The sequence below is a fragment of the Chiloscyllium plagiosum genome, unplaced genomic scaffold (genome assembly GCF_037043375.1).
Source record: "Chiloscyllium plagiosum isolate Xiang-an unplaced genomic scaffold, Cpla_swu_hap1 HiC_scaffold_29, whole genome shotgun sequence".
NCBI lineage: Eukaryota > Metazoa > Chordata > Chondrichthyes > Orectolobiformes > Hemiscylliidae > Chiloscyllium > Chiloscyllium plagiosum.
The window spans coordinates 40,430,070-40,456,031 of NW_028270167.1; the positions used below are offsets into that span (position 1 = coordinate 40,430,070).

Consider the following 25,962-nt stretch of genomic DNA (forward strand, 5'->3'; position numbering starts at 1 on the left):
AGATTCGTGTGTATGCTGATGTTCCTAAGGATTCTGCCATTTACAGTATAACTTACACCTAAATGTGATCCTGCAAAATGCATCACCTCGCATTTGTCTGGATTAAACTCCATCTGCCATTTCTGAGCCCAAGTCAGCAATTCAATACAGATAGGTGTGAGGTGTTGCACTTTAGAAAGAATTGAAAGGACCTATACAGTAAATGGTAAGGTCCTGAGCAGTGTTGAGGAACAGAGGGACCGAGGAGTACAAATACATAATTCGTTGAAAGCAGCATCACAGGTAGACAGGCTGGTGAAGAAGGCATTTAGTATGCTAGCCTTCATCGGTCAAGGCATTGGGTATAGGAGTTAGGATGTTATGTTACAGTTGTATATGTCATTGGTGAGGCTGCACTTTGAATATTGTGAACAGTTTTGGCCACCATGCTATAGGAAAGACATAGTTAAACTCGAAAGAGTGCAAAGAAGATTTATGAGGATGTTGCCAAGACTAGTAGGCCTGAGTTACAGAGAGAGGTTGGGCAAGTTAGGACTTTATTCCTTGGAACATAGGAGAATGAGGGATGACCTTATTGAGGTGTATAAAATCATTTTGGACATAGATAGGATGGATGTACATAGGTTTTTTTTTCCAGGGATAGAGAATTGAAAACTAGAGGACATAGGTTTCAGGTGAGGGAAAGATTTAAGAAGAACTTGAGGGGCAACTTCTTCATGCAGAGAGTGGTGCACATGAGGATTGGGCTGCCAGAGAAAGTAATTGAGCCAAGTACGACAGCAACATTTAAAAAATACTTGGATGGGTACCTGGTTGGGAAGGGTTCACAGGGGTATGAACCAAATGTGGACAACTGCAACTAGCTAAGTGATCAGCATGAACCAGTTTGAGCCAAAAGGTACAAAAGTTGTATTACATGCTGTATTACTCCATGACTGTATGACTCTTTCTATGTTTTGTTGTATTCTTTCACAATTGTCAGCACTATCAGCAACACCACCAAACTTTGTGTCATCTGCAACCTTACTAATCAGACCACCAACATTTTCCTCCAGATCATTTATATATACTACAAACAACAGAGGACCTAAGACTCTGTGGAAAACCATTTCGTACCAGTCTCCAATCTGAAAAACACCCTTCTTGACCAAGATATGAAGGTATTGGATTGGGGTGGACAAAGTTAAAAATCACACAACACCAGGTTACAGTCCAATAGGTTTACTTCAAAGTACAAGCCTTTGGAGTGCTGCTCCTTCATCAGGTAACTAGTGGGGCAGGGTCATAGGATGATCATAGAATGAGGTTGCAGGTTTTGATTGATTAATACGTAAATCCCAGAACTTCTTTTAAGTCTCAGGCCTGAGGTAACTTAAGGTTTTATCAGTGTAAAAACAAAGTGACATCTCAGCTCAGACAATGGATTAAAGGTGTGAGATTAGAGTCTGTCTGTATCCCAACCTTGAGTCAGACTGGTTCTATTTCCAAAGTAGGAACTTATAAAATGTCACACGGACTGTTTGCCTACAGATTATATCTGCAAATACAAATCTGCAAATAAGAATTCACCGAATAGCTTCTCCAAAGCTTTCCCAGCACAGACATCACACTCACTGGCCTGTAATTTTCTGGATTATTCCTACTTCCTCTCTTAAACAAGGGAACAACATTGGCTAATCTGGAACATTGCCTTGGTCAAAGAGGATGTGAAGCTACCTGCTAATGCCCCAGGTACTTCTTCCCTTGCCTCTCTCAGTAACTTGGGATGGATCTCATCTGGTCCTGGGGACTTGTCTACCTTAATGCAATTTAGGATATCTAAAACTTCCTCCTTTAATATGTTGACATTCTCTAGAGTATTAACACACACTTATCCCTGATTTCATAATCAGTCATGTCCTTCTCCTTGGTGAGTATCAATACAAAGCACTCACTAAGTATCTCTCTCACTTCCTGTGGCTCCACGCAGAACTTACCTCCTTTGTCCATGACAGGGCATAATCTTTCCCTTGCTATCCTTGTTCTTCTAATATATGCATAAAACATTTTGGGATTCTCCTTGACCCTGTTTGCTAAAGACATTTCATGGCCCCTGTAGTCTTCCTAATTCCACATTTAAGCTCCTTCCTATTTTCTCTATTTCCCTTAAGGGCTTCATCACTTTGCAGCTGCTTAGACCTATCTTATGCTTCCTTTTCCCTTTTCATTAAGCTTACAATTTCCCTTGTCATCCATGGTTCCTGAATCCTGCCATTCCTGTCCTTCAGTTTTGCATAGATATGTATGTCCTGCACTTTAATTAACAGGTCTTTAAAAACGTCCCACATGCTAGACATAGAATTGACCTCAAATAACTGCTCCCAATCAACATCCCCCAGTTCCTGTCTAATTTGAATGTAATTGGCCCTTTGCCCATTTGGACCCTCACCCAAAGGCCACTCTTGTTCTTGTCCATAACTACTCAAAATCTAATGGAGATATGGAGACTAAGCCTAAAATTCTCTCTTACTGAAACATCACCTGTCCTGCCTCATTCCCTAACACCAAGTCTAGAATGGCCTCTTCTCTGGTTGGATTGTCAACGTACTGTCTTAAAAATTGTTCTCCATCCGAGCCCCTGGCTCTATTTGAGTCTCGGTCAATAAGAGGAAACTTGACGTCACCCACCATAACTATCTTACTTTTTTCATATCTTTCCAGTATCAGACTACATTATCTGCTCCTCTATCTCCCGCGGGTTGTTGGGAGGTCAATAGAAAACTCCCAACATTGTGATTTTACCCTTCCTATTCCTGAGCTCCACCATGTCTGTAAGATCCCTCCAATGTGTCCTCCCTCAACACAGCTGTGATGTGATCCCTAACCAGCAAAGTAACTCCCCCTCCCCTTTTGTTTCTGTTTCTGTTTCTGTCCCATCTAAAACATTGATATCCTGAAATGTTAAGCTGCCAGTCCTGTCCCTCTGTTAACCATGTCTCCGTAGCGGCAATAACATCATCATTCCATGCAGCAACCCATGCTCTTCGTTCATCTTTCTTACAAGTTATACTTCTTGCATTGAAGTAAATGCTCCCCAGACCTCCAGTCCCTCTGAACCCAGTGACTTCCCTCTGTCTACTTTTACTCTGTGTTATGAATATCTCAATCTCACTTTTGTCCCCAGTCACTGAAGTTAATGGCCTTTTGTTCTGGTTCCCACGCCCTGCCACACTGGTTTAAACCCTCCCATAGAGCTCTAGCAAACCTCCTGCCCAGGATATTGGTGTCCCCCCCCGAAGGTATCCCAATGATCCATATATCTAAAGGTCTCCCTCCTACACCAGATCCGTGGCCGCATGTTCAACTGTACTCTCTCTTTGTTCCTAGCCTCAGTAGCCCGTGGCACCGCTAGGTAATCCTAAGTTTACTGCCCTGCTAGTCCTGCTTTTTAGCTCCCTTGCTAACTCTCTGAATTGTCTGAAAGAATGCAAGTTCAGAAGAATGTTCAAAACCTATTTTGCTTCTACTCAAATGATAACATTACAAATAGAGGTGAACACTGACACTCCAACCCAGCCATATTTAAACAGTGAGAATACCATAGAAGCCGATCATCCTGAGAAACTGGAAGAGTAACTGTGTGCGCTGCACACATAGGGCTAGCTCACAGGAGATCCGTGAATGCATATACATGATCTGAATGAAGAAACTGAAGGTACAAAAATGAAATCTGTTGATTACACAAAGATAGGTATAGAATATTATGGTTTACTGTAAGGGGAATTGAGTGCAAGAGTAGAGAGTTATTCTTCAGTAACACAGGGATTGGTGAGACCACATCTGGAGTACAGTGTACAGTGCAGGTCACAGTATTTACCACAGGGTAGAAGCAGTTCAGAGATGGTTTACTAGACTAATACCTGGAATGAGGGGGTTGCCTTGTGAGGAAAGGCTAGACAGGGCTATGTTTGTATCTCTGGAGTTTAGAAGAGTCATAGATGACTAGATTCCCTACAGTGTGGAAACAGCCCTTCGGCCCAACCAGTCCACACCGACACCTCCAAAGGGTAACCCACCCAAACCCATTTCCAGCTGACTAATGCACCTAACAGTATGGCCAATCCATCTGACCTGCACAGCTTTGGACTGTGGGAAGAAACCAGAGCACCCGGAGGACACCCGCACAGACACAGGGAGAATGTGCAAACTCCACACAGACAGTTGCTCGAGGCTGGAATCGAACCTGGGAGCCTGGTGCTGTGAGGCAGCAGTGCTAACCACTGAGCCACCGTGCCAGCTTAATCGAAACATAAGATCCTGAGGGGACTTGACCAGGTAGATGTGGAAATGATATTTCCTGTTGTGGAAGAATCTAGAACTAGGGGTCAGAGTTTAAAAACAAAAGTTCCCCATTTAAAACAGAGATGAGGGAATATATTTTCTCTAATGGTTGAGAGGACTGGAATCTCTTTCTTCAAAAGGTAGTGGATGCGGACCCTGTAAATATCTCTAAGGCAGAGATAAGTAGATTTGTGATGACCAAGGGGATAAAATATTACTGAGGATAAACAGGAATGTCGCATTGAGGTTAAAATCAGATCAGCCACTACCTTATTGAATGGGGGAGTAGGCTCAAAGGGCTAAGCTTTGTTTCTTGTTTGTAGGGTTGAGAGGTTCTGACAGCTGTCAAGATCAGCTAACAGTACCCAGACTGCAGTGGGGTGCCCATTACCCCTGTGTTTGAACTTGAAGTTGCTCTACAATTTCTGAACTTACAGAGGTTATTCTTGGTTAATTGTCAAAATACGGTGAGCACTGAGTTTAATTTCAATGTAATTAAACGAGTCAGATTGAAATGGCTGGAGGGTTGTGAGTTCTATCAGGAAAGCAGTGATAGTGTGGGTGAATAATCAGCTTCATTGAATTATCATTTCAGGGGGTCAGAACATTGGTACCTAGTACGTAACAATGCTCCTCATATTCACAGATTATCAGCCTGCACTTCATTTTGTTACTAAACAACAAAGAATCTTCCCCAGTGCCTTTATGTAGCAGTGAGGCGTTTTGATTCAATTAAATAGCAAGTTTTAATTCTGAAAAATGTGCTTCAAAAAATCTAATTGACACGATGTCCACCCTTATAATCAAACGGCTGCTTGGCAAAATTATTAACTGGATTAAGCCAGTCAATATATGCAACTGGTGCAAATGCAATTATCTGGGTGGAATGTAGACTCTGTGGTATTTGAGAATGTAAAGTGTGTGTAACATTTAAATTAAATGTCCCTGCCCCCAGCTGTGGTTAACTTGGAATTATAATTACACAGCATCTGCAGCTCAGAAATAGGCCATTTGGTCCAAGCTGGATATGTGTTCCACATGAGGATTCTCCCACTTGTCCCTCATCCCATCCTGCACCTCATAGCCCTCAATTTCCCACATCGTCCTTAGGTTCACGTCAAACCTCCACTGTCACAATACTCCCTGCCTTTATGACATGTACACACTACACTTTGACAAGGATAATTCATGAAGCTAAGGTCCAGAGAAGGCAGAATAATTGTCAATCACCAGCACTGTTTGAATAAAAATGTGAGTAGACGCTCAAAAATGACAGACTTTACTAAATAATGGTAAAGCCATCATAGTCCTACTGGACCAGTGGCTGCTCTCTCATTAGTGAGAGGTGACTGATGGTGGTATAACCTGAGGTGATGGATGAGGTTGAGATGGAGAGTCCTTCATGGTAACCTCCTATTCACTACACAAAGCCTTATGATAGAGGAAAGGATTATTGGTACCAGAGAAAAGAGGGGAAATAAATTAAAGCTATATTTAATATAAGTTTGAAAATGCAATGTGGAGAAGTGAGATTAAAGATAGACAAGTCTCCTGGATGTGACAGTGGGTAAAGGAATTGCAAATGTTTTCAGTAGGATGTTCCAGAATGCCTTAGAGTCAGGAAATGTGCCCTTGGATTGGAAAATTGCCAGTGTCACGGTGTTGTATCAGAAAGCTAAGAAAGATAAAGCTGGAATTATAGGCCTATTAATCCAGGACTAGATTTCAGGGGTTTCAATTCTGCTGGAACAGAGGTGGGACCCTGAAGAAATTCCAGTAATATTGTGTTCCAGGACATGTTGTTCCTGTATTCAACAATGTTTCAAGGAGAAGGAGGGAGAACTACACAGAACAATGACACTTGCTGAGGGCTTGGTCTAACTCTGGAGCAATTCCTTTGGGTTTTCTTGGGGGCTGCTATTCTTTTGGAGATGTTTTGCCTCAAGCCATTGAAGTCAGGTGAGGACCATATTGGACACAAGTCCAGGAGATCAGAAAAGTTTCAATTGTTCAATGTCTTGTCTACCTTATAGATTCCCCTCATAATTCAATACATTGTAACCTTTTGAAGTTAAAGTTGCAGCAGTTTATCAAAGTTTAGTGTTGGACTCAGAATTAAATATTTGTTCAGTTCAGGGGGAATTCATCATTCAGGCTCATTGTGAGCATGAGAGCAATCACTAATCAGTAACAAGAGATTACCGGATAAAACAAAATACAGTGGTGCTGGCTAACTGAAATAGAAATGGAAAATACTGGAAGTACTCAGCAGGTTTTGACAGAATCTTTGAAGAGAGAAACAAAATTAATATCTTAAGTCGATAACTTTTCATCAGAATTGGGAAAAGTAGTAATGAGCAAGTTTTTAGCAACTCCATAGAAGGGGTGGAGTGGAGCTATTGTCTATGATGGAATCAAAGGCAGAAGAGGTGAAACGGCAGCAAGATGATGGTGCAAGGCAAAAGCAGTTGGAAATGGACCAAGTAAAGAAAAAGATAAAAACATTGAAACTTGGAACACCATTCGTATCTTCAAGCCTCCTCTGTTGTTCATTATGGCTGATTCTCTATCTCAAATCGATATTCTCCCTTTCACACCATATCCCCAAAACCTTTAAAATCTGAAAAAAAAGCTTTAAAGAAACAAAAAATGGATCTAGAAGAAGTATAAAAGACGCCATCACTTGTCACCATTATTTGTCAATAGTTGAAGCAGTGGTTATGATTTGGAATTATTACTTTCCATGTTAAGTTCTGAAGGCAGCAACATTCCCAGCTGACAGCTCAATTCCTGCTTCTCAAGTGTCAGCTGAGACTCATCGGTAAGGGTTTTTGCCCGAATCGTTGATTTTCCTGATCCTTTGCTGCAACCTGACCTGCTGTGCTTTTCCAGCACCATTCTAACCTTGACTCTAATCTCCAGAAGTCCACTTCCACCTCATCGGAACAGTGGTCTAACAGCAGTGTCAGAGCAGCAGCAGCATGGTGGACAATATTGTTCATTGAATAGAGCCATCCACAAAGTGCTCCCAATCTGCTTTTACTTTGCCCATTAAAAGGACACTTGGCCAGTGATGACAGTATGAAGTGCTTAAAGTGTGTTTCTGTATATCTTATTTAGCTCAGAGTCATACAAAGATAGTTCTAAATTCAAACAGTTTATGCACATGATTTAAAACATCTTGGGACTTCAAAGCAAATTGTATACTTTCCCTCTCTATCATTTGCACTGATCCTCAGAAGTCAGTCACTTGACTCATGAGCTCCACCCATTGGCCAAATCAGTCAGGTACTGTAGAAGAGACAAGCTTAATAATACAATACACAGTACATTAAATTGAAAAATGTTCAAGTTCATTGCTGTTTCAGCTGGAGTGTAAACTCTGGGCAGAATGAACTTCTGTTCAATTCACATACATTGAATTTCTGGCTTTTCTGTCATTTTAATCCCTCACTCTATTCCCACTTTGACCTCTCCAATGCAGCTCACTGCAAACCTAAGAAATTACATCTTTTTCAATTACACGTCTAACTTTCCAGTCTCAGCAGCAAGTTGAACAATTCCAAATCACAACTTTTGTTAGACGTGCACTAGTAATGACTCTACCGTTGCCGTCCAGACCTATCTTTTGTTATTAAAACAGAGATTGCTGGAGAAACTCATCAGCTCTGGCAGCATCTGTGAAGAGAAAGCACAGTTAATGTTTCAAGTTTTTCTTTAATAGAAGTTTTGTTCCTTTACCTCCCTCATTACCATCTCTTTTTCTCTCGGGCCATCAACTCTTTCGTCATTTGATTGCCCTTCTGCCCACCTAAATACAGACCTTCCCATTTGTTCTTTCATAGAAATTATAGACTGGACCACAGTAAAAAAAACATAGAAACTAGGAGCACAAGTAGGCCATTCACCCCTTCAAACCTGCTTTGCCATTCAATATGATCATAGCTGATTCTCTATTTCAATGTCATATTCCTGCTTTCTCCTCTTGATACCATCAATAAAAATGTATTGATCTCTTTCTTGAATATGTTCAGTGAATTGGCCTCCACAGCCTTCTGTGGTAGAAAATTCCAGAGTTTCAGTACCCTCTGGGTGAGGAATTGTTTCCTCATATCAATCCGAAGTGGTCTACCTTGTATATTGAGAATGTGTCCCCCGGTTCTAGATTCTTTAACCAGGAGAAACATCTGCCCTGCATCTCGTCTGTCCAGCTGGGCTAGAATTTTATGTTTAAAGCAGATCCCCTCTGATCTTTCTAAGCTCTATTGAATACAGGCCCAGTCAAGTCAATCTCTCCTCATAGGAGGTCATTGTCATCCCCAGTATCATGATTTGGAGATGCCGGTGTTGGACTGGGGTGTACAAAGTTAAAAATCACAACACCAGGTTATGGTCCAACAGGTTAAATTGGAAGCACACTAGCTTTCGGAGCGACGCTCCTTCATCAGGTGATTGTGGAGGGCTCGATTGTAACACAGAATTTATAGCAAAAATTTGCAGTGTGATGTAACTGAAATTATACATTGAAAAATTGATTGTCTGTTAAGCCTTTCATCTGTTAGAATACAGTGATAGTTTCACTTCTTTCATGTGTAAATCACAAAACCCTTTTTTTTAAAGTTGCATTCTCGGGTTAGCTGTTAACAATGGTGATAGTAATTGATATGTGGAGCTTGTTCAAGGAGCAACTATTGAGTGTCCTTGATAAGTATGTACCTGTCAGGCAGGGAGGAAAGGGTCGTGTGAGGGAGCCGTGGTTTAATAAGGAATTGGAATCCCTTGTTAAATGGAAGAGGGCGGCCTATGTAAAGATGAGGCGCGAAGATTCAATTGGGGCAATTGAGAGTTATAAGATAGCCAGGAAGGACCTGAAGAGAGAGCTAAGAGCAACAAGGAGGGGACATGAAAAGTCCATAGTTGGTGGGATTAGGGAAAACCCTAAGGCTTTCTATAGGTATGTCAGGAATAAAAGAATGACTAGGGTAGGAATAGGTCCAGTCAAGGATAGTAGTGGGAAGTTGCGTGTGGAGGCTGAAGAGATTGGGGAGACACTGAATGAATACTTTTCGTCAGTATTCACTCAGGAACAGGACATTGTTGCCGATGTGAATACTGAGTCACAATGAAGTAGAATGAATGGCTTTGAGGTATGTAGGGAAGAGGTGTTGGAAATTCTGGAAAGGGTGAAAATAGATAAGTTCCCTGGGCCTGATGGCATTTATCCTAGGATTCTCTGGGAAGCAAGGGAGGAGATTGCAGAGCCATTGGCCTTGATTTTTATGTCCTCGTTGTCTACAGGAGTAGTGCCAGAAGACTGGAGGCTAGCAAATGTGGTTTCCTTGTTCAAGAAGGGGAGTAGGGATAACCCTAGGCCGGTGAGTCTCACTTCTGTTGTGGGCAAAGTCTTAGAGAGAATTGTAAGGGATAGGATTTATGAACATCTGGATAGGAATAATGTGATCAAGGATAGTCAGCATGGTTTTGTGAAGGGCAGGTCGTGCCTCACAAACCTTATTGAATTCTTTGAGAAGGTGACTAAGGAGGTGGACAAGGGGAAAGCGGTAGATGTGGAAGGCTACTTCAAAAAATAAGGAGGTATGGCATTGAGGGTGAGTTGGAGGTTTGGATTAGGAATTGGCTGGCTGGAAGAAGACAGAGGGTAGTAGTTGATGGTAAAGGTTCATCTTGGAGTGCAGTTACTAGCGGTGTTCCGCAAGGATCTGTTTTGGGACCATTGCTGTTTGCCATTTTTATAAATGACCTGGAGGAGGGGCTAGAAGGTTGGGTGAGCAAGTTTGCGGATGATACGAAAGTCGGAGGAGTTGTTGACAGTGAGGAAGGATGTGTAAGGTTACAGCGGGATATAGATAAGCTGCAGAACTGGGCAGAAAGGTGGCAAATGGAGTTCAATGTAGCTAAGTGTGAGGTGATTCACTTTGGTAAGAGTAACAAAAAGATGGGGTACTGGGCTAATGGTCGGATACTTGGTAGTGTGGATGAGCAGAGGGATCTTGGTGTCCATGTACACAGCTCTTTGAAAGTTGCCACCCAGGTAAATAGTGCGGTGAAGAAGGCATATGGCGTACTGGCTTTTATTGGTAGAGGAATTGAGTTCCGGAGTCCTGAGATCATGTTGCAGTTGTATAAGACTATGGTGCGGCCGCATCTGGAGTATTGTGTGCAGTTTTGGTCGCCATACTATAGGAAGGATGTGGAGGCACTGGAACGGGTGCAGAGGAGGTTTACCAGGATGTTGCCTGGTATGGTAGGAAGATCGTATGAGGAAAGGCTGAGGCACTTGGGGTTGTTTTCATTGGAGAAAAGAAGGTTTAGGGGTGACTTGATAGAGGTGTACAAGATGATTATGGGTTTAGATAGGGTTGACCACGAGAACCTTTTTCCGCGTATGGAGTCAGCTATTACGAGGGGGCATAGCTTTAAATTAAAGGGTGGCAGGTATAGGACAGATGTTAGGGGTAGATTCTTTACTCAGTAAATCGTGAGCTCATGGAATGCCCTGCCAGTAGCAGTGGTGGACTCTCCCTTTTTATGGGCATTTAAGCGGGCATTGGATAGGCATATGGAGGATAGTGGGCTAGTGTAGGTTAGGTGGGCTTGGATCGGCGCAACATCGAGGGCCAAAGGGCCTGTACTGCGCTGTATTCTTCTATGTTCTATGTTCTATAAACCCATCCTGTGTTTGTCCAATCCTGTTGAAGCTTTTCCAATGTCCTATTGTCAGTCAAGCATTTTCCCTGCTGCTGATGTCAGGCTAACTGCTCTGTAATGCTCTGCTTTTCTCTTTCTGTTCTTTTTAAATTTGACACCTTCCCAACTGTAGGAGCCACTCCAGAGACTAAAGAATTTTGGAAGATGGCAACCAATAGATTCAATATTTTAGAGGGCCACTTTCTTTCGTATTGAAATGTAGATTATCAAGCTCTGATGATTTGTTCAGCCTTTAACCCGGGGTAGGCAATTAATTCTTCCAAGGGGCCAGATGAGAAACCTGAGTTGTGTTGTAGGGCAACAATAAGTTGAACATAATTCTGCTCAGTATTAATTTTCTCCCATTGTAAAAAGTACTAAATTATATAGTTTGGCACTGAAACATACAATCAAAAGAATAAGGATATTCAGTTACAATATGAAGTTATGAAATTGTGGAGTAGGTCAAATATAGAAGAAATAAACAGTAAAAACAATAATTTCAGAATTTCATTTTATTTTTAACATGTTAATCTCACAAACCAATAATGAAAAGTTGTTTCATTATTGTTCAGTATTACAAACAACAAACAACTCTATACAAAAAGCAATAAGTGCTTTTGATGTTTTTCAGTTCATTTTACTTGTTTAGTGAGAAACTTCCAGTCTGTTTTGGGCTTAAACAAATGCACTGAAATCTGGTTGAATGTCTGAGGTGGATATGCAAAGGACAGCTGAGAAGTGATCATTAGTAATAGAGGATCGGGATTTGGATTTGTTGAACCTCATCACTGAGAATGTCTGTTCACATATATAGGTAGATCCAAAGAGGACTAGAATCTTCTAAGCATGCCTCCTCATGTTCTCCTCTTTGAGGGAAGAGTAAAAATCAAGCAGTGAGACTGACTTAAAGTACTCTGCCAGAAGTGTGTCAGACTGCAGGTCAATGAGTTCAAGCTGAACATCATTAGGTGCATTCTCCACATTGCATGTCAATGGGGAAAAAAATTATGTGCATTTCATTCTCAACCATTTTAAAGTCTTGAAATCGCCTTGAAAATTCACCATGCAGTGCTTCTAACAAAGATAAGTACCTGTGGAGGTGATCAGCTGAAGGTGTGGCTTCCTTCAGTGTTGGCAAGTGGGTGAGAATGTTGTCCTCCATTTGGCTTGAGGGAAGCTGCAACTTTCTCATAAAAGCCTTGTGCGTCCATACGTAAATAAAAAAAGCATCCATTTCAAAACAAAAGCAACACAGTTGTATTGCATGCATGGTATAAATACTTTTTCATTTATGTTCTAATTTAAGATTGACCTCATGACAGGAATGACTAGAGGGCCGGATATGGCCCGCGGGACATAAAATGACCAGGTCTGATTTAACCTAATTACTTTCCCCAACATTATTTTCTTACTAATACTGATTTCCTTGAAAATGATTCTTTCACTAAACCTGGATTCCCTAACATTATTTTTGACACTGTTATTTTTACCTCCTTCACTGAAGAGAGAAACAAAATATGTATTCAACCTTCTGCCATTTCTTTGTTGCCCATTTAACTTACTCAGATTCTGTCAGTTAGGAACCTACATTTGTCTTTACTAATCTTTTATCTTTGCATATTTTTAGAAGCTTTTATAGTCGGTTTTTAAATTCATTGCAATTTTACTCTTGTACCTACTTTCTTACTTTCAATCAAATGTTTTGTTCTCTTTTGTCGAATTCTAAAAGGCTTCCAATTCTCAGACTTTCCCCAATTCCCTACTTTCCCTGTCTCAGGACCTGCCTCAAACCTGTTTCATCTCAATCATATTCAGTTATGATGAAACATCATAACCTTAAACCTTAACTCTCATCACTACAGGTCCTGCCTACCCTATTAGTATACAAAGGATATTTGTGTACCGATGACAAACAGAAAAATGAGTTCATGGGTGCAATGAACTTAGTAAGATTGTAATAGTAAACATTATTGAGATAAAGAAAGGTTGTGGTACAGAGCCTGGAGGCTAGCAGTGAAGAGTGTTATTTGTTTGCTAGGAGGAGTTTATAGATGGAGCGAAATATATCCTGTTCAGGTTTTGTACAGACTTTAAAGAGTTAAGAATCATTGAATAAATTTATGTTTGCCACTGAATTCTTGAAAACAGTTTTAGCAATCAAGGAACAACACTGAAGAAGCACTGCACGGCAACTCAGTGGTTCGCACCGCTACCTCACAGCATCAGGGGCCTCCGCTCAGTTCCAGGTGTAGACTGTTTGTTTTGAGTTTGCACATTCTCCCTGTGTCTGCACAAATTTCCACTGGATGCTCCCACAGTCTAAGATGTGCAGGATAGGTGGATTAGCTATGTTAAATGCAGGGACAGGGTGGAGGCTGGGTCTGGGTGGGAGTCTTCAGAGGGTTATAGAACAGTACAGGTCCTTCGGCCCTCAATGTTGGGCTGGCCTTTTAGTATGCAGACTAACCTGCATACTAAACTATCATGTGCCTATCAAAGAGTTGCTTAAACATCCTTGGTGTATCTGAGCTGAAAATGTGTTGCTGGAAAAGTGCAGCAGGTCAGGCAGCATCCAGGGAACAGGAGAATCGACGTTTCGGGCATAAGCCCTTCTTCAGGAATGAGGAAACTTTGTCCAGCAGGCTAAGATAAAAGATAGGGAGGAGGGACTTGGGGGAGGGGCGTCGGAAATGTGATAGGTGGAAAGAGGTCAAGGTGAGGGTGATAGGTCAGACTGGGGTGGGGGCAGAGAGGTCAGGAAGAAGATTGCAGGTTAGGAAGGCGGTGCTGAATTCGATGGATTAGACTGAGACAAGGTGGGGGGAGGGGAAATGAGGAAACTGGTGAAATCCGAGTTCATCCCTTGTGGTTGGAGGGTTCCTAGGCGGAAGATGAGGCGCTCTTCCTCCAACCGTCGTGTTGTTGTGGTCTGGCGATGGAGGAGTCAAAAGACCTGCATATCCTTGGTGGAGTGGGAGGGGGAGTTGAAATGTTGAGCCACAGGGTGGTTGGGTTGGTTGGTCCGGGTGTCCCAGAGGTGTTCTCTGAAACGCTCCGCAAGTAGCCGGCCTGTCTCCCCAATATAGAGGAGGCCACATCGGGTGCAGAGGATGCAATAGATAATGTGTGTGGAGGTGCAGGTGAATCTGTGGCGGATATGGAAGTTTCCTTTGGGGCCTTGGAGGGAGGTGAGGGGGGAGGTGTGGACGCAAGTCTTGCACCTCCTGCGGTTGCAGGGGAAGGTGCCGGGAGTGGAGGTTGGGTTGGTGGGGGGTGTGGACCTGACGAGGGAGTCACGGAGGGAGTGGTCTTTACGGAATGCTGATAGGGGAGGGGAGGGAAATATATCCTTGGTGGTGGGGTCCGTTTGGAGATGGCGGAAATGATGGCGGATGATGCGCTGTACATGGAGATTGGTGGGGTGGTAGGTGAGGACCAGTGGGGTTCAGTCCTGGTGGTGGTTGGAGGGGCGGGGCTCAAGGGCGGAGGAGCGGGAAGTGGAAGAGATGTGGTGGAGGGCATCGTCGACCACGTCGGGGGGGAAATTGCGGTCCTTGAAGAAGGAGGCCATCTGGGTTTGCCCTCCACCGCATCTCTTCCACTTCCCGCTCCTCCGCCCTTGAGCCCCGCCCCTCCAACCGCCACCAGGACAGAACCCAACTGGTCCTCACCTACCACCCCACCAATCTCCATGTATGCCCTCCACCGCATCTCTTCCACTTCCCGCTCCTCCGCCCTTGAGCCCCGCCCCTCCAACCGCCACCAGGACAGAACCCCACTGGTCCTCACCTACCACCCCACCAATCTCCATGTACAGCGCATCATCCGCCGTCATTTCCGCCATCTCCAAACGGACCCCACCACCAAGGATATATTTCCCTCCCCTCCCCTATCAGCATTCCGTAAAGACCACTCCCTCCGTGACTCCCTCGTCAGGTCCACACCCCCCACCAACCCAACCTCCACTCCCGGCACCTTCCCCTGCAACCGCAGGAGGTGCAAGACTTGCGTCCACACCTCCCCCCTCACCTCCCTCCAAGGCCCCAAAGGAAACTTCCATATCCGCCACAGATTCACCTGCACCTCCACACACATTATCTATTGCATCCTCTGCACCCGATGTGGCCTCCTCTATATTGGGGAGGCAGGCCGGCTACTTGCGGAACGTTTCAGAGAACACCTCTGGGACACCCGTACCAACCAACCCAACCACCCTGTGGCTCAACATTTCAACTCCCCTCCCACTCCACCAAGGATATGCAGGTCTTTTGACTCCTCCATCGCCAGACCACAACAAAACGACGGTTGGAGGAAGAGCGCCTCATCTTCCGCCTAGGAACCCTCCAACCACAAGGGATGAACTCGGATTTCACCAGTTTCCTCATTTCCCCTCCCCCCACCTTGTCTCAGTCAAATCTATCGAATTCAGCACCGCCTTCCTAACCTGCAATCTTCTTCCTGACCTCTCCGCCCCCACCCCAGTCTGACCTATCACCCTCACCTTGACCTCTTTCCACCTATCACATTTCCGACGCCCCTCCCCCAAGTCCCTCCTCCCTATCTTTTATCTTAGCCTGCTGGACAAAGTTTCCTCATTCCTGAAGAAGGGCTTATGCCCGAAACATCGATTCTCCTGTTCCCTGGATACTGCCTGACCTGCTGCGCTTTTCCAGCAACACATTTTCAGCTCTGATCTCCAGCATCTGCAGACCTCACTTTCTCCTTGGTGTATCTGACTCTACTACCACTGTTGGCAATGCATACCACACACCCACCACTCTCTGTGTAAAGAACCTATCTCTGAGCTCTCCTCTAAATCTTCCTCCAACTACCTTAAAATTATGCCCCCTTGTGAAAGACACTTCCGGCCATGAGAAAAAGTCTCTGGCTATCCATTTCAACTATGCCTCTCATCATCTTGTACACCTCTATCAAGTCACCTCTCATCCTTCTTCACTCCAATGAGAAAAGCCCCAGGTCTCTCAACCTTTCTTCCTAAGACATGCCACCCAGTCCAGGCAGAATCCTGGTGAATCTCCTCTGCACCTTCTCGAAAGCATCTTCATTCTTCCCAAAATGAGGTGACCTGAACTGAACACAATATTCCATGTGTGGTCTAACCAGGGCTCTACAGAGCTGCAGCATAACCTCACAGCTCTTAAACTCAATCCCCCTGCTAATGATAGCCAACATACCATACGCCTTCTTAACAACCCTTTCAACCTTGGTGGCTTGGTGCACAATTGATGGGCTGAATGACCTCTTTCTGTGCTGTAGGGATTATATGATACTAAATTGAAATAATCAATTGGGATAGGATGTTTAGAGGAAATTTAGGGAAGGGGTGTTTATTTACCCCAAGGGTGTTTGAAAGGAGGAGGCAGAGTTTGCCATAACATTTACAAAGGATGCACACTTGAAGTGCTGTCACCTACAAAGCTATGGACTAAGAGCTGGAAGTTGGGATGATGCTGAGTGACCCCTTTGTTGGGCAGTAAGAATGCAATGGTATCTTTCCAGGCTATGAATTTCTACAAAGTCTTTATAGAATTGCTTCAATCACAGTCAGGGATGAGAAGCTGCAGAGAAACATGTTTCAACAGCCATTTCCTCAAAGAGAACAGTTCTTGAAATGAGAAATAAATTTCTGAAATTATGGTTATTTGCAAATTAACTGACAATTTTCTTCTTTAAATTACACACTTTAACTAGCTTTCAGTGCACCCAGCCTTTCGTAAGCCTTAAAGCACAGCCTGACATCACATTTTGAAAATGTTCTAAGTCTGTACCGGGGAGATATTGATGATGCATACATTGTTACCAATTTTTCTTTGTTCTAACCAGTTTCCAGGGTCTGAATTTCCCTGCAGCCACTACTGCTGTTTTCAAACAAAATCTTACTGACAATGAACCCACACCCAGCCCCAGAACTTGCAAGTCCGCACTTGATGCATTACGGGTACAGAACGGGTAGCCCATCACAATACACGTAGACCAAGAAGGTGCAGACATTGCTCACACCGCCCCCACAGTCATCTGTCTTCTGTGAGTGTCATTACAGGAACGCGTTCCACCATGTAAGATGGTGTAATTCACGCATCAATGTTGTTGCTATATCCGCTTTCAAACTTATAATCGTGACAATGTTGCATCTGATTAGGAGATTATACTAATCTCAGTTGCTTCTTCAAGATGTTTGGGACAGTCTTTACCTTACACTCAATGAGTGTTTCAAAAAGAGGGACACTCAATAATACCCACAGTTTAGATTAGGCTACAGTGTGGAAACAGGCCCATCGGCCCAACCAGTCCACACCGACCCTCCGAAGAGTAACCCACCCAGACCCATTTCCCTCTGACTAATGCAACTAATGCTCTGGGCAATTTAGCATGGCCAATTCACCTGACCTGCACATCTTTGGACTGTGAAAGGAAATCGGAGCACCCGGAGGAAACCCATGCAGACACGGGGAGAATGTATAAACTCTGCACAGACAGTTCAAACAAACCAGTCACAAAGCCGTGTACATTAACTGCCAGCTCTGTGGTGATGTTGCAGCTTTATGCCTTGTTGTGCAAATAAAGTGAACAGACAGTTTTTATAGAATGAAAGTTCCAGCAGGTTTATTGTGACGTCCATCAACTCTGTGGAACTGAGGCATTTTCATCCTTTCTAGAAGAACAGAGCAAGAATTCATTCGGTTTGATTTGTTTAAAATGCATAAGTTGTGTGAATTATTGACAAGCTCATGCTAAAATAGAATTATAGTGTGAGACATCTCACAGACCTATCGCAGGAGGTTTGTTTCCATATGATTAATTGTTATAGAACAATATTGCTAGGCATATCTTGGGAAGAGGAATAGGGAAATAGTTCAAGAATTTCAATGGACCCAAAGGCAGAATGCCAGAATATAATTTTACAGAAGCACTGTCGGTCTACCTGAACCCACGGCCTGCAATTCATTAAGAATTACCACCTGAGGCTGCACTTCATGCCTGATTTTATTACTGAATGTATGGAGACAGACTTCCAGTCAAAAAACGAACATCCATCCTGCATCACTGCACAAGTGAACGCAGTGAGGTTTGGAGCTGTGATAGGTTCCTTCTCACCAGTCAATCAGTTTACAACCCAGTGCTCTGTGAATAAGGTCATGTATTGCCCAGATTAATTGAAGTGAGTTTACAATAACTCCAGCTTTAAGAACATGAGTAACAATAGACATGTTGCATCTTCAGATTACTGGGTGCTGTGGATTATATTCTGAATAATCATCATCATATCCAGGAGAAATGCTGCCATTTATCCTTGACCTTTTGCAACACCACTGCTAACATCCTGTGGACATCTATACCTCTCCACCCAATCAGTGACAAATACTCAACACACGCAGCATGTACATTTGAAGAGGAAATAATTTGTTCTCTCCACAGATTTGCAAAAGTAACTCTTTGGAGACATTTATCTAATGAAGTTACAGCTGATAACACCTAGGAATAACTTTCCATAGACCCAACTATAGAACAATGCTCATCCCTGGACACTATGGGAAATTTAGCATAGCCAATCCACCTAAGCTGCATATCTTTGAACTGTGGGAGGAAACCGGAGCACCTGGAATAAACGTGCTCAAGCACGAGGACCATATGTAAACTTGCCCAATGGTGGAATCAAAATTGGGTCCCTGGAACTGTGAGGCAGCAGTTTCTAGATATTTTCTAATGGACTGATTCAGAGATATTATGACACACCTCTGGAGCAAGTGGGGCACAAAACTAGGCCTTAGGACCCAGAGATACTGAATGGCATATCTCTACACTGCTGCATGACTGTATTTCAATATGGACATGATCTTTTTTGAGATTAGATTAGATTCCCTACAGTGTGGAAACAGACCCTTCGGCCTAACCAGGCCACACCGACCCTCCCAAGAGTAACCCACCCAGACTCATTTCCCTCTGACTAATGCACCTAACACTACGGGCAATTTCACATGGCCAATTCACCTAACCTGCACATCTTTGGACTGTGGGAGGAAACTGGAGCACCTGGAGGAAACCTATGCAGACACAGGGAGAATGTGCAAACTTCACACAGTTTCTCAATGCTGGAATTGAACTTGGGACCCTGTTGCTGTGAGGCAGCAGTGCTAACCACTGAGCCACCATGCTGCTTTTTTTTAAAGCGTACTGCATCTGGTATTCCCAGGCAGTCTCCCATCCAAGTACTGACCAGGCCTGAGTCTGCTTAGCTTGCGAGATCAGATGAGATTGGGTGTTTTTCAGACTAGTACGGCCATAGGCCGTAGGGAAGATTGATGTACAGAGAGATTTGGGTGTTCAGGTCCATTGCTCCCTAAATATAGCAACGCAGGTCGACAGAGCAGTCATGAAGGCACACGGCATGCTTTCCTTCATCAGACGGGGTATTGAGTACAAGAATTGGCAGGTCATGTTACAGTTGTAGAGGACTTTGGTTTGGCCACATACTGCGCACAGTTCTGGTCACCACATTACCAAAAGGATGTGGATGCTTTGGAGACGGTGCAGAGTAGGTTTACCAGGATGTTGTCTGATATGGAGGATGCTCGTTGTGAAGAGAGGTTGAATAGATTAGGATTATTCTCTTTAGAAAGACGGAGGTGGAGTGGTGACCTGATTGAGGTCTTCAAAATCGTGAGTGGTATAGACAGGGTGGATAGCAAGAAGCGGCACGGTGGCACAGTGGTTAGCACTGCTGCCTCACAGCGCCAGAGACCCGGGTTCAATTCCCGCCTCAGGCGACTGACTGTGTGGAGTTTGCACGTTCTCCCCGTGTCTGCGTGGGTTTCCTCCGGGTGCTCCGGTTTCCTCCCACAGTCCAAAAGATGTGCAGGGTCAGGTGAATTGGCCATACTGAATTGCCCATAGTGTTAGGTAAGGGGTAAATGTAGGGGTATGGGTGGGTTTCGCTTCGGCGGGTCGGTGTGGACTTGTTGGGCCAAAGGGCCTGTTTCCACACTGTAATCTAATCTAATCAGGTATATAAGCTTTTTCCCAGAGTGGGGGACTCAATTACTAGGGGTCATGAGTTCAAAGTGAAAGGGGAAAAATTTAACGGAGATATGCCTGGAAAGTTCTTTACACAGAGGGTGGTGGTTGCCTGGAACAGAGGTGGTAGAGGCGGCCATGATAGTGTCATTTAAGATGTATCCGGACAGATACATGAATGGGCAGGGAACAGAGTGATACAGACCCTGAGAAAATAGGCAACTGGTTAGATAGAGGATGTGGATCAGCGCAGTCTTGGAGGGCCGAAGGGTCTGTTCCAGTGCTGTAGTTTTCTTTGTTCTTTGAAAGTCCTCCAGAACATCCTGATGGCATATTGTAATACCATTATCATGGTCTTCTCCCTGCTGAATGAAGACTATGAGCTACCTGCAGCTCAGCTCCCTGTCACTGAGTCCACTCACTGCTTTCCAATGTTATCATTCAGATTAGCTGCTCAGCTGCACATTCACAGCAACACAAACAACCCGAATAGAAAGACTCTGAATCACTTGCTCTAAAAATCCAGAAAGGTGGATCTTCAGGTCATGTTTCACAATGTCCCATTCCACCCTCTGCAAACTTTACACTGCCTTCCTAATTAAAGTGTCATGCTCGTTTGAGCGAGATCTGAGCTGCTGTCTGAGCCCCAGTTGCATGCACCAAAAATCTGCAATGCAGCGAGTCTTCCCTACAAACAGGGAACTGGATTCACATCCTGCACTGGGCACTGGCTACAAGTCTGAAATGCACAGACAAAGCGGTTGTTATTGATATGGGAAAGGATCCAAGGTTCACAGATGTGATGGAGCTGACACGGGAAGAGGGATTGGTTCCCCACAGGACTTGGAGTCCCTCAAGTTCAATTCGAAGCCTGGAAAGTCAACATTTATGGCCAGCGACCGGGTAAGTGCTAGAAGAAACTTGATGAATTTATGTGGGTGGTTCATGTCAGTAAAAGCATCTTCACATGACCCCTGATATCTACTGTATCTCACAGTTCTCAATGTGCCATGTCCCCATCATATATCCGACAGCAGAGAGTCATTGAGTCAAACAGCACAGAGACCCAACTCATCCATGCCAACCAAGTTTCACAAACTAAACTAGTTGAGACATGTCTCAGAGCTTTTGTTAGATTCTCCATCTCTCCATTACCAACCTCCAACTCACTGTCACTCAGCTCCAAATCTCCCGCAGTTACCTCCATCTTAGCCTCACGTACATCCCTCTCTCCCTTGCCTACCTCCAAAGGACAACAGCTCTGACATTGCAGCATTCCTGCAGTAGGTTGTCTTCCATGATTTTTGTTCTCAAGTTCTGGAGTGGAACATGATCCTAAAACAGTGTGATTCAGAGGAAAGTGAGCTACAAATTGTGCACAACAATGGACAGTTGGGATGGCATGGTGGCTCGGTGGTTAGCACTGCTGCCTCACAGTGCCAGGGACCCAGGTTTGATTCCACCTTCAGGCGAGTTTGCACATTCTCCTCATGTTTGCGTGATTTTCCTCCAGGGGCTCCAGTTTCCTCCCACAGTCCAATGATATGCAGGTTAGGTGGATTGGCCATGCTGAGTCTCCCATAGTGTCCAGGGATGTGCAGACTGGGTGGATTAGCCACAGTAAATGCTGGGTTACAGGGATTGGGATGGGAGGGTCTAGGTGGGATGGTTTTCGCAGGGTCAGTATGGACTTGATGGGCCGAATGGCCTGATTCCACGCTCTGGGGATTCTATGACTCTATGACAAATGACACATCCACTAACATTTTAGCCTCTAGCACCAGGACAAGGTCATGAACAATGGAAAAAGGAAGAGCAGAACTGATCCAGACAGCAGGCATGCCTCCAACCTGTGAGCCTGAAGAACATGACAGTACTGCACAACATTGAGTGACATTGCCAGGATGTTTAGGACCTGCTACATTACTGCTTTATGTATGCACTATGTTTAAAGCAGAGATTGGATGTTTAAAATAAAGATTGATAGGTTTCTGAATGGTAATGGTATAAAAGGATTCTGCAGATCTTATGGCTTGAAGGCATTGAAATGTTGAATCAGCCATAAGCATATTAAATGGCAGAAGGGGCTCGCTGAGCCGAATAGCCAGCTCCCATTCTTATGTTCCTACTTCCTAAGTCCCGATGCCATACACTGCAGGAGGATCTCAGAATGAAGTCATGAGATCCATACTTTGGCCATGCTTTTATTAACTGAAAAGTCACCACAGCTCAGGAGAACACCAGCAGTTCTCCAGGCCCTGAAGGCAGCTGAACATGATCACATCTTTAATATGCAGAACAAATGGTGAGCAGGAAGGGCAGGGCAGCTCCAACAATGCAGCTTGCATGTGGTTTACAGATATGTTCAACTGTCTGTCATTCTCAAGGAGAAAGCAGACATTCTGGTTATTACATCAACAGACTGTTTTTGGATGCTCCAGAAACGTAACTTCTGCATTTAACATTTGGTTTGAGACATGTCACAGGGACGGAGTAAACAAACATTGTGGATGACGGACTATTTATATTTAGATTATTGCTTAGAGTCGTTCATAAACCTGCTGTCCTAAGAATGTTAAAGCATTGAACAACTCCAACTCTAAAATCTTGGAAAATAGATGTATGACGTGATAAATAAAGTTGTTTACATAGATAATTATTTTCAAACTCGGCTTTGACAAGTGCTAAGCAGTTATTAAAACAATTAGAAAAGCAAACAAAATAAAAGTTACACTTGTTTGAAGTTTAATTTAGCTCCTTTACTGGATGCATGGTTGAACAGAATGATATAAATTACCACATTAACAGCTGAATTTAATGGAATAGAAATTTATTGTCATGTACACTTCTACAAGAAAAATATAATGCAAGGTTTTATAAGTCACCCCGCCACAGTGCCTACATCAATGACAGAAGTCATACATAATAATAAAAAGAAGCAAAATTAAGTTAATCATAGTTCCGTTTACTCCGCCTGGTCTCAGGGAAAGCTGATTAAGGAATGATGCAGTCGGGGCGAGACCACAACTCCGGGACAAGACCACAATTCCAGGATGAGACTGTAATTTGGGGATGAGACTGTCATCGCGAGACAAGATCGCCATTCCGGGACGAGACCGTAAATCCAGGATGAGACCGCAATTCCAGGATGAGACCGCAAATCCGGGATGAGACCTTCATCCGGAGACAAGACTGCCATTCTGGGACAAGACCGGCATGCTGGGACACTGGGCTGGAAGCCTCCATTGAAGAAGACTACCATACCAGGTCAAGACCCCCACTCCTGGATGAGACTGCCTCTGGAATACCTGGAAGCCAAAGACAAAGAAGACCTTCACACAGGAAGAGAACTGTACACCAGAACAAGACTGTCATACCAGGAGACCACTACATTGTGCCGAGACCACCATTTCTTCTTCTGGCACCTGGGGCCCAGCTGTGGACCTGGACCCTCGGCCCAGCTTGCTAGTCCAGATTGGGAGTGTCAGCCTGGGACCTGCTGTTTGCTCAGTGGGAGACCCCAGCCTGGGATGGAAGCTGTTTCCAGCTCATCCTACTGTTGCTGCCACAGGAGGCCTCCTCCTTCACTGACCGCTCTCCAGGTGTGAAAGAAAAGAAAACAAAGAAAAAAGAAAGAGAAAAGAAAAAGCACTAAACTAAAAAGAAGAAAAAAAAAGAGAGCTGACGGGAGAGGATGAGTCTGGGGATCAACACCCCTACTCTATCACCAGTGAAGCTCATGCCTGAATTCCTTGAGGAGATTGGAAAGATTGGATAAACTGTGAAAGAAGACCCGACATCTTTAACAAGCAGAATACAACTTCATGTGTATGTAAATTCATGTTTATCTTTCAGTCTTCAGTTCTGATGAAGGATACTGTTATAAAAATTTAGTCATATATTTCATGGTACAGAAAAGATATGCCAGAGTTACAATGTGGACTAAGCCATACCACAGAAGATCCAAAATACCCACTAATTGGAATGAGGGAACTGATGATTGATTTGATCCACATTAGTTGAAAGTTAGAGTCCAATCAGCAATCTAATAACAGCAAGGGAAAGAGTTGTTCATGAACCTGTTGGTGCATCTGTTGAAGCTTCTGTATCTTCTGCCTGACTGAACAGGTTGTGAGAGATCATTACCGGGGTGGGAGGGGTCTTTGACAATGTTGGCAGCCTTTCCATGGCAATGAGAAGTGGAAATGGAGTCTGTGGATGGGAGGTTAGCTTCTGTCATGGTCTGGGCTGTGCACACAACCTCCTGTAGCTTCTTATGGTCCTGGGTGGAGCAATCGCTGTACTAGGATATCGTGTACCTGAACCACGTGCTTTCTATAGTGCAGCTGTAAAAGTTGGAGAGGGTCTGTGGGGGCATGCCAAATTTCCTAAGCCACCTGAGGATTAGGAGGTGTTGTGTGCCTTCTTGACCGTTGCATCTATGTGGGAGGTCCAGGACAGGTTGTCAACTATTGTCACTCCATGGAACTTGACCTTCTTCCCCCCTTTCAACCTCAGTTCCGTTGATGTAGATGGAGGTGTGTCCTCCTCCTTTATTCCTGAAGTCAATGATCATTCTTTTGTTTTGCCAACGCTGAGAGAGAGGTTGTTCTTATTGCACCAGGTCACCAAGCTCTCCATCTCCTTTCTGTATTCTAACTTGTCATTGTTAGATACCCAACCTGCCACGGTCATGTCATCAGCAAACTTGTAGATGGTGTTCATTTGGAATTTGACAACACAGTCATGGGTGTACCAGGTTACAGAAGGAGGCTGAGGAAGCATCCTTGGCGAGCTCGAGTGTTGAGGAGGTACAGTTACCTATCTTCACTGATTGCGGTCTGTGGGTCAGGAAGCTGAGGATCCAGTTGCAGAGGACAGAGCTGACACCAAGATCATGGAGTTTTGAGATCAGTATGGAAGGAAATATGGTGTTGAAGGCAGAGTTGTAGTCAATGAATAGGAGAATGGCATAGGTGCTCTTGATATCCGGATGTTACAGAGGTAGTGTAGGGCTAGGGAAATGGTGAGTGCTGTGGACTTGTTACAACAGTAGGCAAACTGTAGGGGATCGAGGCAGGCTGGAAGACTGGGGTTGATGTGGGTTATGACCAGCCTGTAAAAGCACTTCATAATTATGGAGGTCAGGCCACTTGTCAGTAGTCATTAAGGCATGTTGCATGTGCTTTCTTTGGTACTGGAATGATGGTGGTCTTCGTGAAGCAGGTAGGGACTCCGGCTTGTAGGAGGGACAGGCTGAAGATGTCGGTGAATACCTCTGCCAGCTGCTCTGCACAGGATCAGAGTGCGTGACCAGGGATTCAGTCTGGGCCTGTCACTATCCTTGGGTTGACTCTCAGGAAGACAAATCTGAAGTCCGCAGCAGTGGCCGAGGGAACAGGTGTGTCTGGGGTGGTGTCGGGTCAGGTGACACAGTGACACTAGCATTTTGCTCAAACTGAGTAAACAAAGCATTGAGTGCATCAGGGGGGTAAGTGCTTTTGTCTGCTATCTTGTTATACTTCAATTTGTATCCTGTTTTGTCGTGTAGGCCTTACCACAGGCCGCAGGTGTCCATATGGTTGGTTTGGGCCTCTAACTTAGTCCATTTTTGTGTCTTGGCACCCCTGATGGCTTTGAGCATATCATGTCTGGATTTCCTGTATAGGTCTGGGTCATCGCACTTCAATGCTGCATGCTTGGTCTCCAGTAGGCAATGGATTTTTCAATTCATTCAAGGTTTCCAGTTGGGGAACACCTGGATTGACTTATTTGATACGCAGTCTTCTATGCATTTGCTCATGAAGTACATGACTGTGGTGGCATACTTGAATATGTTCCAAGTATTCAAGTAGTCCCAGAGAAACTCTTCTGCTGCTTTAGACCAGCATTGTGCTA

The 25,962-nt window shown here is 44.1% G+C and overlaps 1 pseudogene; it reads right to left on the minus strand.

The window, feature by feature from the left end:
• Positions 1-19,218: 19,218 nt before the first annotated feature.
• LOC122540799 (5S ribosomal RNA) lies at positions 19,219-19,338 on the minus strand (annotated as a pseudogene).
• Positions 19,339-25,962: the final 6,624 nt, after the last annotated feature.